Source organism: Heterodontus francisci, chromosome 9 (genome assembly GCF_036365525.1).
Source record: "Heterodontus francisci isolate sHetFra1 chromosome 9, sHetFra1.hap1, whole genome shotgun sequence".
Taxonomy (NCBI): Eukaryota; Metazoa; Chordata; class Chondrichthyes; order Heterodontiformes; family Heterodontidae; genus Heterodontus; species Heterodontus francisci.
Genome location: NC_090379.1, coordinates 86917018 through 86933497, shown reverse-complemented (window position 1 = coordinate 86933497; position 16480 = coordinate 86917018). Strand labels below are relative to the sequence as shown.

At 46.1% G+C, this 16480-nt stretch overlaps 1 protein-coding gene and 1 pseudogene across 3 annotated transcripts in view; one reads left to right on the top strand and one right to left on the bottom strand.

The window, feature by feature from the left end:
- Nucleotides 1–16480, top strand: part of fsip1 (fibrous sheath interacting protein 1) — a 607920-nt gene that overhangs the window by 321190 nt on the left and 270250 nt on the right. The window lies entirely within an intron of this gene.
- LOC137374049 (U2 spliceosomal RNA) lies at nucleotides 15924–16054 on the bottom strand (annotated as a pseudogene).

Below are 16480 nucleotides of genomic sequence, written 5' to 3'. Positions count from 1 at the left end.
CTCCATTCCCACAAACTTAAGCTCCATCATTCACATATTTTCTTTGGTGATGTTTCAAAGTTATATCAAACTCTTGGGTACATGAGATAATGGGAAAAGATGACTTGTTAAATTAATCTCCTGTAGTGTGTTCTATGCATCTTTGTACAAATTAATGGATGTTTCCTTGACCCATTTCAATTTCTATCATACATTCAGATGGAACAAAACTGGGTGGGAATCTGGCTTGGGGGTTAAATTTCCTTGAGGATTTCCCTGAACATCTTCTGTGACATCTGTGAAAACTCCAAAGAAATGGCATAAATAACATTGACATAATTTCTCCAGTTTCCATAGATCTTCTGTGAAGTTATGGTGGACAATCAGCAGAACCCCTGCAAAGGATAGTGATGAAGATCTCCAAAATGTTCTCATTGATGATGCCCACTTTATTCTGGAGAATGGGGCATTACTGATACTTTATCCTGATACCTGATTTCATGATTTGCAGTATTAGTATTCTGCAAAAGTTGAAAGCAGAAGTTCCAAAAAGAAGGCCAAGTATTCAGTCACAGGTGGATCTGAATTTAAGACTTCATTGATATTATCAGGAAAGAAGGATATCTTAAGATATGATATAAAGACAAGTTCTTAGCACATTCTTAAGACATCATGAAGTGCTTCACATCCAATTAACTGCTCTTGAAGTTGTCACTGTTGTTATGTAGGCAAATGTAGCAATCAATTTCATTAATATGCCTCACAGCTGCAGGGACCCGGGTTCGATTCTGGGTACTGCCTGTGTGGAGTTTGCAAGTTCTTCCTGTGTCTGCGTGGGTTTTCTCCGGGTGCTCCGGTTTCCTCCCACAAGCCAAAAGACTTGCAGGTTGGTAGGTAAATTGGCCATTATAAATTGTCACTAGTATAGGTAGGTGGTAGGGAAATATAGGGACAGGTGAGGATGTTTGGTAGGAATATGGGATTAGTGTAGGATTAGTATAAATGGGACGAGGGAGCAGTACCCCAGGACATGCGCGATGCCAACATCATCACCCTCTATAAAAACAAAGGTGACCGCGGTGACTGCAACAACTACCGTGGAATCTCCCTGCTCAGCATAGTGGGGAAAGTCTTTGCTCGAGTCGCTCTGAACAGGCTCCAGAAGCTGGCCGAGCGCGTCTACCCTGAGGCACAGTGTGGCTTTCGTGCAGAGAGATCGACTATTGACATGCTGTTCTCCCTTCGTCAGATACAGGAGAAATGCCGTGAACAACAGATGCCCCTCTACATTGCTTTCATTGATCTCACCAAAGCCTTTGACCTCGTCAGCAGACGTGGTCTCTTCAGACTACTAGAAAAGATCGGATGTCCACCAAAGCTACTAAGTATCATCACCTCATTCCATGACAATATGAAAGGCACAATTCAACATGGTGGCTCCTCATCAGAGCCCTTTCCTATCCTGAGTGGTGTGAAACAGGGCTGTGTTCTCGCACCCACACTTTTTGGGATTTTCTTCTCCCTGCTGCTTTCACATGCGTTCAAATCCTCTGAAGAAGGAATTTTCCTCCACACAAGATCAGGGGGCAGGTTGTTCAACCTTGCCCGTCTAAGAGCGAAGTCCAAAGTACGGAAAGTCCTCATCAGAGAACTCCTCTTTGCTGACGATGCTGCTTTAACATCTCACACTGAAGAATGCCTGCAGAGTCTCATCGACAGGTTTGCGTCTGCCTGCAATGAATTTGGCCTAACCATCAGCCTCAAGAAAACGAACATCATGGGGCAGGATGTCAGAAATGCTCCATCCATCAATATTGGCGACCACGCTCTGGAAGTGGTTCAAGAGTTCACCTACCTGGGCTCAACTATCACCAGTAACCTGTCTCTAGATGCAGAAATCAACAAGCGCATGGGTAAGGCTTCCACTGCTATGTTCAGACTGGCCAAGAGAGTGTGGGAAAATGGCGCACTGACACGGAACACAAAAGTCCGAGTGTATCAGGCCTGTGTCCTCAGTACCTTGCTCTACGGCAGCGAGGCCTGGACAACGTATGCCAGCCAAGAGCGACGTCTCAATTCATTCCATCTTCGCTGCCTTCAGAGAATACTTGGCATCAGGTGGCAGGACTATATCTCCAACACAGAAGTCCTTGAAGCGGCCAACACCCCCAGCTTATACACACTACTGAGTCAGCGGCGCTTGAGATGGCTTGGCCATGTGAGCCGCATGGAAGATGGCAGGATCCCCAAAGACACATTGTACAGCGAGCTCGCCACTGGTATCAGACCCACCGGCCGTCCATGTCTCCGTTATAAAGACGTCTGCAAACGCGACATGAAATCGTGTGACATTGATCACAAGTCGTGGGAGTCAGTTGCCAGCATTCGCCAGAGCTGGCGGGCAGCCATAAAGACAGGGCTAAATTGTGGCGAGTCGAAGAGACTTAGTAGTTGGCAGGAAAAAAGACAGAGGCGCAAGGGGAGAGCCAACTGTGCAACAGCCCCAACAAACAAATTTCTCTGCAGCACCTGTGGAAGAGCCTGTCACTCCAGAATTGGCCTTTATAGCCACTCCAGGCGCTGCTTCACAAACCACTGACCACCTCCAGGCGCGTATCCATTGTCTCTCGAGATAAGGAGGCCCAAAAGAAGTATAAATGGGTGGTTGATGGTCGGCACAGACTCGGTGGGCCGAAGGGCCTGTTTCAGTGCTGTATCTCTAATCTAATATATATTAAAAAGAGCAGTGATTCTAATACATACATACCAAAGTATATTTCCCTCCAGCCTGAAAAACAACTGTTCGCCAGTACGTTTTGCTTTCTGTCCTTTAGCCAAATTTATGTCCAGGCTGTCACTGTTCCTTTAATCCCATGGGCTTTAAACTTGCTAACAGGTTTGTTATGAAGTACTTTATCAAACACCTTTTGAAAGACCATATACATAACATCAATTGCACGACTCTCATCAACCCACTCCATTACTTCATCAAAGAACTCAATCAAGTTAGTCAGAACATGATGTGCCTTTAAACATTTTGTGCTAACTTTCATTTATTAGTCCTTACTTTTTCAAATGCCAATTAATTTTGTCTGGATCACTGTCTCTGAAAGTTTCCCCACCACCGATGTTACACTGACTGACCTGCAGTTACTGGTTTATCCCTGTCCCCCTTTTTAAACAGGGGTGTAACATTTGCAGTCCTCCAGTCTGCTGACACCATCCTGATATCCAAAAAAGATTGGATGATTGTGGCCAGAGGCTCAGAAATTTCCGCTCTACTTCCTTCGGTAACCTAGGATGCATTCCATCTGATCCAGGTGACTTTTCTACTTTGAGTACTGCAAATCTTTTAAGTACATCCTCTTTATCCTATCCAATATCGCTACTGCCTCCTTTTCTTCTACATTAGCAGCATCCTCTTCTCTAGTAAAGACAGAGGCAAAGTACTTATTTAGTACCTCAGCCATGCCCTTGTCTCCAAAAGAAGATCTCCTTTTTGGTCCCTAATCAACCCTACCCTTCCTTGACGACCTTTTCACTATTTATGTGCTCATAAAAAAAAAGTTGGCATACAGTTGGCCATCGAACCTAAAGAAACCATTAAAATCTCATGAACATTTAACAGAAGTATGCATCTCAGTTAGTTCCAGAGTTATCTAATGGTGAATTACCAATCTAACTTCCTTAAATTTTCCACAGTGACAATACATCAATCCTAATACGATGTCTAAGAACGAAGTCCAAAGTACGGAAAGTCCTCATCAGAGAACTCCTCTTTGCTGACGATGCTGCTTTAACATCTCACACTGAAGAATGCCTGCAGAGTCTCATCGACAGGTTTGCGTCTGCCTGCAATGAATTTGGCCTAACCATCAGCCTCAAGAAAACGAACATCATGGGGCAGGATGTCAGAAATGCTCCATCCATCAATATTGGCGACCACGCTCTGGAAGTGGTTCAAGAGTTCACCTACCTAGGCTCAACTATCACCAGTAACCTGTCTCTAGATGCAGAAATCAACAAGCGCATGGGTAAGGCTTCCACTGCTATGTCCAGACTGGCCAAGAGAGTGTGGGAAAATGGCGCACTGACACGGAACACAAAAGTCCGAGTGTATCAGGCCTGTGTCCTCAGTACCTTGCTCTACGGCAGCGAGGCCTGGACAACGTATGCCAGCCAAGAGCGACGTCTCAATTCATTCCATCTTCGCTGCCTTCGGAGAATACTTGGCATCAGGTGGCAGGACTATATCTCCAACACAGAAGTCCTTGAAGCGGCCAACACCCCCAGCTTATACACACTACTGAGTCAGCGGCGCTTGAGATGGCTTGGCCATGTGAGCCGCATGGAAGATGGCAGGATCCCCAAAGACACATTGTACAGCGAGCTCGCCACTGGTATCAGACCCACCGGCCGTCCATGTCTCCGTTATAAAGACGTCTGCAAACGCGACATGAAATCGTGTGACATTGATCACAAGTCGTGGGAGTCAGTTGCCAGCATTCGCCAGAGCTGGCGGGCAGCCATAAAGACAGGGCTAAATTGTGGCGAGTCGAAGAGACTTAGTAGTTGGCAGGAAAAAAGACAGAGGCGCAAGGGGAGAGCCAACTGTGCAACAGCCCCAACAAACAAATTTCTCTGCAGCACCTGTGGAAGAGCCTGTCACTCCAGAATTGGCCTTTATAGCCACTCCAGGCGCTGCTTCACAAACCACTGACCACCTCCAGGCGCGTATCCATTGTCTCTCGAGACAAGGAGGCCCAAAAGAATACGATGTAAACCACAAATGGTTAGGCATGTTATTAGCTTAATTTTATGATGAAATCATGTACATAATGGATGCCAGTTTGGCATTAAACAATTTAAAAAGTTTACTGAGGAATATGGATTCCTCAGGCAAATGGAATGTCTGAAAAGGCTGTGCTGACAGACTTGAAGAAAGCTGGAAATCCTTATCTAATTCTACTGGACTACCACAATAATGCTATTGATGGCACAGGACTGACAATTCAATTACAATTCTATGAACATGCAAAAACATTCTTGCCTATGCCATCAAACTACTAAACCAAGGCTGGTTAGTGATGCCAAAGACAAAATATCAGTCAAAAACAGAAATAATACTTGGCAAGCTGTCGCATAATGTAACTGTGTTGAAGGAAGAATATTCTGCAAGTATCAAAACAGATAAAAATTAAAAACCAGCTGTGTGAAAAGACATTTACCACAAGGTTATGCTTATTGAATTTTGGATAATATACATGTAGAAGAAGACACACATGGCACTTTAGTTGTTGGTCACCCTTTTATCATGCCTTTTTTTGCGTGGTGTCCCTGAAATGAAAGCATGACATACTGTGACCAAGGTGCTTCCAAGGAAATATCAAACAGTACAGTTAGCTAGGCATTGGGTCTTCTGTCCCAGATTCTTTTGATAAGAGCACCCTCCACTTGTACATGTCCACCAAGCAAAACCTCTTCCAATGGATACAGTTGTGACGGTACCACCAGGTGTGCACAGAACATCTCTCATGCCACTTGGTATCCCTTTATAAGTCACCCTTCTCTTCTTCTAAACACTTCTGATGAGTATTCCCTTTTGGAAATGCATTATGCCAGTAATGGTGTTTGGGGGTGGGTGGGAGGGAAGAAATTGAACATTTGGCACAAAGGCTCGTGACAGCCTAATTGCTAGCAAAAGGAAAACAAAAAGTCCCCAAAATGTTTAAAAAGGAAATACAATAAGATTGAAGCTACTTGGCCCTTTAAATTGGCTACTTTGACAACTAATTTCCTAGCAGCTCTTTGGAATTTATGTTCTGTATGCCCGAATATGAGCAAATGCTGTGCAGGATGTGCCCGTCCCCTAATGCATATTTAAGTGTAGCCTGTTTTAGATGCCGCTCCCCACCTCCTGAAAAACAATGCCTGTTCTGTGTTGTACTTGCATATTGTGTAACTGAGCACTGGAGGTCTTCTGATAGGAGCAAGCATACTGCAACAACTACACTCCAGGGTCTCCTTTTATATAGTTCATTATATCTTTGAAAGAATATTCCAGGAAGTCTGAAATAAAAGGTAATTACATTGCCACATCAGCTTGAGTGTTCATTTGGACATGACAATGCCAAAGTTGCCAGAGTTGTCGTAACTTGTAACTCCAATCCATTTTCAGCTCTCTGATTAATGGGTGTTCTGGCCCAGTGGAAAACCTGGGCTTTGGGTTTTTCAAGCACTGTATACTAACAGAAAATTGGTAAGTACATGGATACCCTTGCAGAACAGCTAATCAAACTGGTGATGAAAACATCCAAGCAGATAGCAATTATAATGAATTGACAAGTTGGATGTGCCAGCCTCCATTGATCATTTGGCCTTGTTTCAGTAAGAAATTTGCTTATGTGTATCTCATTATAAGTAATTACATATTTCAACGATGTAAGTCTTTAAATAAAGTGAATATGATTAGGTTGTATAATGCAGCAGGATATTCATACCAACCAATAATATAGGCTTGAGTACAAAGTTCTCATTAGAAGCACCGGGTCTGTACTGAGGGAAATGGCCATAAAGTAACTAAAATCACAAATGACATCCTCTGAAGTGTGACCATGGAGTATTATCCTCTCAATCCCTTCTCACCATCCCTGCATCCTTTTGGATGGCCAACCACATCTTTATTTTCCTCCAACACTTCTCCTCTGTTGTTCAGCTGAATGAGGCTGCCCTTGCTTGGTTCCACTCTTACCTATCTGATGTTGGCCAGAGAATTTCCAGCAATTCTTCTTCCTGTCCCACACACCATTAAGGAATGAATTCCAGAACTGCTGATCTAAAGCCAATGTTTGATTCTTCAGTTTTTATCTCTTTCTCTCATGTTGACAGTTCTGTGGCTGCTGACAACCCTCTGATACTTCACCCAGGTGACTTTCCTTAGGGGATGAGCTGAGACAATGAGGCTGAGAGCTTCTGTATCAATGCTCCTGGTGCAGCACTTCTGGCCTAAGTGTCAGCTGGCTATCTGATGATGGGGAAGGGTGATCACAAGTGATCCTAGTTTAGTCGAACACACTTTCCAACAGGAAGCTTGATTGATTTTTTTTCGCCCCACTTTTAAGTACAGCGATGTTAAGCCCAATTGTAACTCCACCACTATTGTCCCAACGGGGAGCAGCTAAATGTGTTCAAGCATTTCAGACAATTTTCCAAGTTTTGTTTTTCAACATTATGTTAACTTTATGTTTTCTGGGGCTTGCTGGGCAACAGTATACTGTAAATTATTTTTGTTGATATCTTTGGTCTGTTTTATTCTTAGTTCCTGAAAGAAAAACTAAAGTTGATATCCAGCAGTCTGTTCATTTTATTTTGGTAAGGTCCTTAATAATTATTCTGGCAGTTGAGAAACATTTTTCCGTGGTAGAAGTTTATGTAAGGACATCATGTAGACATCCATACCCTTTAACTATAGTTACAATCTCTGTGGGTGGATTGAATTCATCTGCCAGGCCACTGACAGTTCGTCATTGGCCCTTGGAAGAGTTACTTTTTTAATTCATCATCTGTTAACCCTTTGTTTATGTGACAATCCTTTATAGGTTTAAAAGCATACTTCTATTTTGCTGTTCAGTTTTTGAAATATTTCTAAGGCTGATTGCAGTAAGAAGCTAAAACTGTTGAAACCATGCTCTTCAATATCTCTAACGAAGCTAACAAATTGTAGGATAGCATTTTCTATACTGTGTCATTCTATACATGTACCGTTATAGAGCTCAAAGGGTAAAAAAGTTTTTTTTTAAAAATATGCCATAGTTGAAGTAACAAGATCCTCTGGAGCAAATTTTTATTTTAAGTAATATGAGCACATTTGATTTTTAAATTACAGTTTTCAGGAGTCACTGGAGTAGTGAGAAAGCCTGGCCACAGTTCAATATGGTTTATTTTTGTTCTTTTTAAATTATTTGTTCTTATTATGTGGGGGGACACTGGCAAGGCTGCATTTATTGCCCATCTTGAGAAGGCTCTGAGAAGGGCCCACTCCCTGAACCACTTGTGATGATAGTGCTTCCACAATGGTGTTATGTAGGGATTACAGGATATTGACCCAGCAATAATGAGGAATTGCAATGTCTGTCCAACTCAGGATGGTGTATGACTCAGAGGTGATGGTGTTACCATAACATAACTGTTCTTGTCCTTGATGGTGAATGTCACAGGGGAGGGAGATGTTGTCAATAACCTAGGTAACTTGCTGCAGTACGTCCTGAAGAGGGTATATTCTGCAGCCATAGCCTGCCAGTGATAGAGGAGGGGTCAACATTGCGTCCAGTGTGAAGGGACACCAGTTAAGTGAACTGCTCCGTGCTGGATGTTGTCAAGCTTCATGAATGTTTTTGCAGCTCTACTCATCCAGGTGAATGGTGAATATTTCATTGCACCCTGAACCTTGTAGATGTTGGTAAGGCTTCAAGGGTTCAGAAGGTGAGTCGTTCTTGCAGAGCCATCACAGCATCTCATGAATGCCCAGTTTTGGACAGCTAGATCAGTTCTTAGTCTGTCTCATTTAGTTTGGTGGTGCTACTGCATTATATAATGGAGGATTCCTTCATGTTTGAGATGAGACTTTATCTTCATGAGAGTTGTGCTGTGGTCACATCTACCTATCGTGGACAGATATGTCTGATAGGTTGGTTGGGATAAGGTTAAGCAGGTTACTTGGCTCCCTCACCACTTAATGATCTCCACCCTGACATGACTCAGCCAGCTCTGTCAGTGGTGGGGCTACTGCACCAACTCGATGGTGAACATTGAAGTACTCCACCCAGGGTACATTCTATGCCTTTGCTTTCCTCAGATCTCCCTTTGTGATGCTCAACATAGAAGAGTACTGAATTGTCAGTTGGGGGAGAGAGTATTAGGTGGTGATTAGCATGAGGTTTCCTTGATCTTATTTGACCTGAAGCCATGAGACTTCATTGTGTCCTGAATCAATGTTGAAGGCTCCCAGGGTCACTCCCACCCAGCTGCATATCACTGTTCCTGACTTTGATTCATCTATCCTGCCAGTGGGACAGGATGATGATGGAGGAGTCAGGGACATTAATTTGTAAATACAACTGTGTTAGCCTTAATTAGCCTGCGAGACAACTCTCCTACTTGGGCACAGAATAAAATTGCATTCCTTTGACTTGAATCAAATTGAAGTAATATGTGAAATGACACAATAAATAAAGTTTGAACTTTATATCTGGAAATAGCATGCAATTTGTGTATTAGAAAGCAATAATGTATATTTTTATATTCTGGTGAGGCGTTATTTTTAGGAATAGTGAGCCCCGCTCCATAAACCTTTTGATTGATGGAGGTTGACTGGTAGCTTGCAATGCATATATAATTTTGTTAGCACAAAGAAATGTCGAAATTATGTTTCAAATGTGAGACAGGTTTTTGTGAACTATGCATATCAATTCCTGATGTGCATAATTGTCAGCCCAAAACCACTATCTTTGCTGTCCCTTATTACAAGGCCCTAACTCTAGAAAGATTTGCACTAATTTTTTTCAGTGTTCTCCCATTTGAGAAAGGTAGAACTTCTTGGAGCTTCAAGGCACATTTCACAATGTTTATAATTAGTCCAGAGTGCTGACAATCCTCCACTTTGGATATTGTTTTACACTGCCTCATGAAATGGCACAAATGTTACAGGATGGGCAGATTTTTAAAAAATCATGTTATTTGTATGGTTACAATATGAGCAATTTTTGTTTTATAAAAAGGGATGAGGGTGGGGTCAATGGATGTAGGTGAAATTGAAGGGGAGAGTTGGAATGTTGTCACCCAACGTAAGCAATTCTGATGCTGTAAATTACTGTGCTGAGGTCATTGAGGACAGGTCTGTCCCATGCAGTTTAAAGGAGACCCAAACAGCTATTGTTATGCTGCAGTAGGTAGCATTTGTTTTTTTTAAAGTTTAAATGATCCGTCCAGCATAATTTCAGGGAAAATACAAGGGGATACATTTTTCTCTGTACAATATTTAACACAATTATTTTAATGCACTGCCATAATAAACCGATGACATTTTAGTAAAGTATTTTTTCTTTTATTTTACTCAGAGAGAAATGTGCATCAATGTGTGATTGCTTAACCACTGACAGATTTATTAGTCTGTTGAACACAGGCCAATTAGAACTATGCAGCAGTTCCACACAGTTGTCTTGAATGTCAGAACTCCAAAAATGAAAAATCCATAGACATAGATATACATTTCAGTTCTCAACACAGAATATATGAAGGGAGACAGGCTTGCCCTATCCACAAGACCCTATGCACCAACCAGTAGCAAGGCTAACTCCTCGGAGAGACAAAAACACAGAGGAAAAAGCCTGCAGCCAATTTCAAGAAAAACTGAGAAATTCCTTCCAGACTCTGTAAGGCAATCGAACACGCTCCAAGAAACTAACATTACTGGTGACACATGACTGGGCAACCTTAGCTAATCCACATACTCCATATGCTTTATTATTCTCTTCACTCAGGAACTTGTGAAATCCCTTCATAATGGAGTGTTATGTAATCATACTTAACACTATGTTTACAGCTTGTTTTAGAGGCATAAATCACTATTCATTTTGAATATCTTATGCAAATCCACACCTTCAATCTTTTATGACTAAAACAAATTCACTCTTGTCTGCCCATATCGTCCATTACTCCAAAGTGAATAGCCTAATTTCCCAAGCCAATCTTTGTGGCTAAGAGGGTTTATGTATCATTTGTAGAGCCTTGTGAGCCATCACATTTGGGAACTTCAAGTGCAGATATTTTTTTTTTTATTTTCCAAAATATACTTTATTCATAAAAATCTGTAAAAATTACATTGCCAAACAGTTTCCAAACAGCACCAAAAAATACAAACATTGCAAGGGAGATCAGTTTCCTTCAATACTGTCATGAGTTTCTTCCCAACCCTTCCGTTTCACAATTGTCATGTCAATTACAGTTTTACATTTACAGCAATTGAGAATATTAACGATCCAGTTCGAGGGGTTTCCCATGGATCCAGCCCCTCAGTCCAGCTTGGTGGGGGTCCTTACACTGTGGTCTTTCCCCATTGAGCCTTTGCTGCGGCTGCCCCAAGCTTTAGTGCGTCCCTCAGCACGTAGTCCTGGACCTTGGAATGTGCCAGTCTGCAACATTCGGTGGTGGACAACTCTTTGCGCTGGAAGACCAGCAAGTTTCGGGCAGACCAAAGGGCGTCTTTCACCGAATTGATAGTCCTCCAGCAGCAGTTGATGTTTGTCTCGGTGTGCGTCCCTGGGAACAGCCCGTAGAGCACAGACTCCTGTGTTACAGAGCTGCTTGGGATGAACCTTGACAAAAACCACTGCATCTCTTTCCACACCTGCTTTGCAAAGGCACATTCCAGGAGGAGGTGGGCGACCGTCTCTTCCCCACCACAGCCAACGCGGGGGCACTGTGCGGAGGGGGCGAGACTTCGGGTGTGCATGAAGGATCTGACGGGGAGGGCCCTTCTCACCACCAGCCAAGCTACGTCTTGGTGCTTGTTTGAAAGTTCTGGTGATGAGGCATTCCGCCAAATGACTTTGACGGTCTGCTCGGGGAACCATCCGACAGGATCCACCGTTTCCTTTTCCCGTAGGGCCTTGAGGACATTCCGTGCAGACCACTGCCTGATGGACCGGTAGTCAAAGGTGTTTTCCCGCAGAAACTGCTCCACGAAGGATAGGTGGTACGGCACCGCCCAACTGCATGGAGCGTTCCGCGGCAATGTGACCAGGCCCATCCTTCGCAAAACCGGGGACAGATAGAACCTCAGCACGTAGTGACACTTGGAGTTTGTGTACTGGGGATCTACACACAGCTTGATGCAGCCGCACACGAAGGTGGTCATCAGGATGAGGGCCACGTTGGGTACATTTTTCCCGCCCTTGTCCAGAGATTTGAACATTGTGTCCCTCCGGACCCGGTCCATTTTAGATCCCCAGACGAAGCGGAAAATGGCTCGGGTGACTGCCACAGCGCAGGAGTGGGGTATGGGCCAGACCTGCGCCACGTAGAGCAACAACGTGAGCGCCTCGCGCCTCGCGCCTCGCGCCTGATGACCAGGTTCTTACCCACAATGGAGAGAGATCGCTGCCCCCACATGCCCAACTTTTGTCGTACCTTGGCTACTCGCTCCTCCCATGTTTTGGTGCACGCCCCGGCCCTTCCGAACCATATCCCCAGCACCTTCAGGTAATCTGACCTGACGGTGAAGGGGACAAAGGATCGGTCAGCCCAGTTGCCAAAGAACATGGTCTCGCTCTTGCCGTGGTTAACTTTGGCTCCCGAGGCCAGTTCGAACTGGTCGCAGATGCTCATCAGTCTGCGCACGGACAGCGGATCCGAGCAGAAAACGGCGACGTCATCCATGTACAGGGAGGTTTTGACCTGAGTGCCTCCGCTGCCTGGGATTGTCACCCCTCCTATGCTCGCATCCTTCCTAATAGACTCAGCAAAGGGTTCAATACAGCAAACAAACAAGACCGGGGACAGAGGACAGCCCTGTCTGACTCCAGATTGGATCGGGAAACTTTCCGATTCCCACCCGTTGATTGAGACTGCGCTACTGATGTTTGTGTAGAGCAGTTGGATCCAATTGCAGATTCCCTCCCCAAACCCCATTTTGGAAAGCACGTCCATCATGTAGGTGTGCGATATCCTGTCAAAAGCCTTCTCCTGGTCCAGGCTGATGAGGCAGGTGTCCACCCTCCTGTCCCGTACGTAGGCGATAGTCTCGCGCTACTCAGGGATACGATCAGAGATCTTCCTGCCGGGTACAGTACAGGTCTGATCGGGGTGAATCACCAGCTCCAGAGCAGTCTTGACTCAACTGGCTATGACTTTGGACAGAATCTTGTAATCAACATTAAGCAGTGAGATGGGCCGCCAATTTCTGATTTCTGCCCTCTCCCCCTTCTGCTTGTAAATGAGGGTGATGATGCCTTTTCTCATGGATTCTGACATGCTGCCGGCCAGGAGCATACTCTCGTATACTTCCAGCAGGTCCGGGCCGACCCAGTCCCACAGGGACGAGTACAACTCGACCGGTAAGCCGTCGCTCCCGGGGGTTTTACTCGTCTCGAAAGACTCGACGGCCTTTGTCAGCTCGTCCAGAGTTAGCGGCTTGTCCAGTCTCTCCCTCCTGCTGTCATCTAAGACCTCTGTGATAGATGACAGGAAGGGCTGGGAGGCTCTGCTGTCTGTGGGCTTCGCGTCATGCAACCCAGCATAAAAGGATTTGCTGATCCTTAGTATGTTGGACTGCGAAGACGTTACCGAGCCATCTTCTTCCTTCAGGCTGCTGATAACAGAGCTCTCTGTGTGTACCTTTTGGAAGAAGTAACGCGAGCACGTCTCATCCTGCTCGATGGAGCGGACTCTGGACCGGAAGATGATCTTGGAGGCCTCCTTGGCAAAGAGCGAGGCCTGCTGGCTCTTCACCTCTTGGAGGTCCTCCTTGACCTCGACCCCCATTGACTGCAACCAGAGTAGATTTTGCATAATTTTCTGGAGTCGGGACAGTTCCCTCTGTCTCTCTCTCGCCTTCTGAACACCTTTGTGGATGAAGAACCTCTTGATGTTCTCCTTAATTGCTTCCCACCAGTGAACTGGAGACTCAAAGAGGGGTTTCACAGTCCTCCAACCTTTGTAATCCCTTTTGAGTTCCTCAACGTTCTCTGGGGTCAGCAGTGTCGCATTGAGCTTCCACGTCCCTCTGCCAACCCGCTGGTCGTCCTGTAAGTGACAGTCGGCCAGTAAGAGGCAGTGGTCGGAGAAGAACACCGGCTTGACGTCGGTGGATCCGACCGGGACAGCACGGGACACAAACAGGAAGTCAATCCTGGAACGGGCAGACCCGTCCGATCTTGACCATGTGTATCTGCGCTGCGCTCCGTCTGCAGGTTTGCTGAAGACGTCGTGCAGTTTGGCATCCTTAACTGTTTCTATTAGGAATCTGGACGTAGCGTCCAGTTTGCTGTCATCACTGCCGGATCGTCCAGCCGCATCGATGATGCAGTTGAAGTCACCGACTAGGATGACCGGCCTGGACGTCGCCAGCAGCGGGGGAGCTGCTGGAAGACGGTCAGCCGCTCGCTGCGTTGTACCGGGGCGTACACGTTGATCAACCGGAGCGGAGCGTTGTTGTACATCACGTCTGCTACGAGGAGGCGGCCGCCCACCACCTCCTTAACTTCGGAGATGGTGAAGTTACCTCCCCGCAGCAGAATACCCAGGCCGGAGGAACGGCAGTCATTACCCCCCGACCAGATCGATGGCCCGTGGGACCACCATCGCGACCACTGCCTGTAGGTGCTGAGGTGTGGTATTCCACACTCCTGCAGAAACAGTAGGTCAGCTTTGACCTTGGCAAGGTAATCCAAGGTTGAAACACATCGCGTAGTAGATTTAATGCTACGCACATTAATGGAAGCAATTCTTACAACCATTTTTTACTAAAAATTAGTTGTTGCTTCCCATACCATTTGTCCTCGCTAGTCCCAGTCCTTCCCCTTCGGGATGTTCCTGCATACCCATCGTATGCGCAAGCAGTTTCACGTTGGTTGGGCTCAGAAACCCCTCCTGATTTTTCATGCAGGGTTTGTGCCGCTCGGGTGACATCGGGGGGGTCTTGTAGCATCACAGCTCCCGGTGTCCCGGAGCTGAGATGCGTTGGCCACGTCGTTACGTGTGGGGCATTGGGGTTGGGGCACGCCGGGCCCATCACAGCTTCCAGTGCCCGGGGGCTGGGATGCTTTATCATCCATTTCGGAATTCTGCCGCCTCTTTTGAAGGGGCTGTCGCTCCAGCATTTCCCCGTCCAGTGAAGAGGAGTTGTTGCAGTCTGATTCAGAAGAGAGCCTCCTCTTGCCACTGGTTTGGGTGGTGGCTTTGGGATGTTTTTTCTTTGTGGTTTTCCTCTGGACCACTTGCCACTGACCTGTTTGTCCATCTGCTGCCTCCTCCTCCATTGATTCTGTCTGTGGAGGAGGGGTTTCCGGGCGCTGGATAGGTGCTGGGTCGTTGGTTTCAGCTGCCTCCCCTTCCTTCTCAGGTTGAAGTTCCTCGCTGCGGAGAAGGTTGCTGGTCTCCTTTCGAACAGCGGACGCCTTCGTCGAACCTTCTCCCGGCCTTTCCTTGGACCTTGCCGCCTGAGCATAGCTGAGGCAACGTTTGGGGCAGGTCTTGTAGAGATGGCCTGCCGCACCGCACAAGTTGCAACACTTAGTCTGCTTACAGTCCTTGGTCTGATGGCCTTCCTCCTTGCAGTTCTTGCAAACAACCGTGCTGCAGTTGGCTGCCATGTGACCAGATTTGCCACAGGTGCGGCAAACTCTGGGCTGCCCAGCGTAGACCAAGAAGCCTCGACTTCCCCCGATAGCGAAGCTGGAGGGAGGGTGGATGATGGCTCCACTGGGATCTACCTTCAAGGTCACCTTGACCTGCCGCTTGCTGGTCCAGATCCCAAAGGGGTCCTTGACATCAGTGCTGCTGCCGGCCACCTCGACGTACCTGGCGAGAAAGGTGAGTACATCCACCACCGGAACATGGGGGTTGTAGAGGTGAATCGTCACCACCCGGTCCCGTTGAGACGGAAGCGTGAAGAGCGGCTCCGCTGTGAGGATCGACAGTGGCGCCCGGTCCCCTTTCTCCTTGAACGCCTTCAGGAACTTGATGCATCCCGCCACGTTCCGGAACGTCACGTCGAAGTATCCACTGCTGGGGAAATCCTGCAGGCAGAAGACGTCCGTCGCTTGAAATCCGCAGCAATCGAAGAGAATTTTCTTGATGAAGAAGGTGCGATCGACCGGTGCATCTCCTTCCTTGTCCCTCACGACCACCCGAACAGTGTTGCGCACTCCCTGGCCCGAAACTCGAAAATTGGTTATAGCCATTTTACTCAACGCTTCCCCAGGATCAAAAGGCAATGATCATGGTCTCTTCTCAATCAAATAAGCACTGATAAGAGCAGATACTACACTTGATCTTAGCCAAAAGGCCGAGAAGCGATGCAGATTTTTTTTTTTTTATTTCCAAAATATACTTTATTCATAAAAATCTGTAAAAATTACATTGCCAAACAGTTTCCAAACAGCACCAAAAAATACAAACATTGCAAAAGAGATCAGTTTCTTTCAATAATGTCATGAGTTTCTTCCCAACCCTTCCGTTTCACAATTGTCATGTCAATTACAGTTTTACATTTACAGCAATTGAGAATATTAACGATACAGTTCGAGGGGCTTCCCATGGTTCCAGCCCCTCAGTCCAGCTTGGTGGGGGAACCTTACACTGTGGTCTTTCCCCATTGAGCCTTTGCTGCGGCTGCCCCAAGCTTTAGTGCGTCCCTCAGCACGTAGTCCTGGACCTTGGAATGTGCCAGTCTGCAACATTCGGTGGTGGACAACTCTTTGCGCTGGAAGACCAGCAAGTTTCG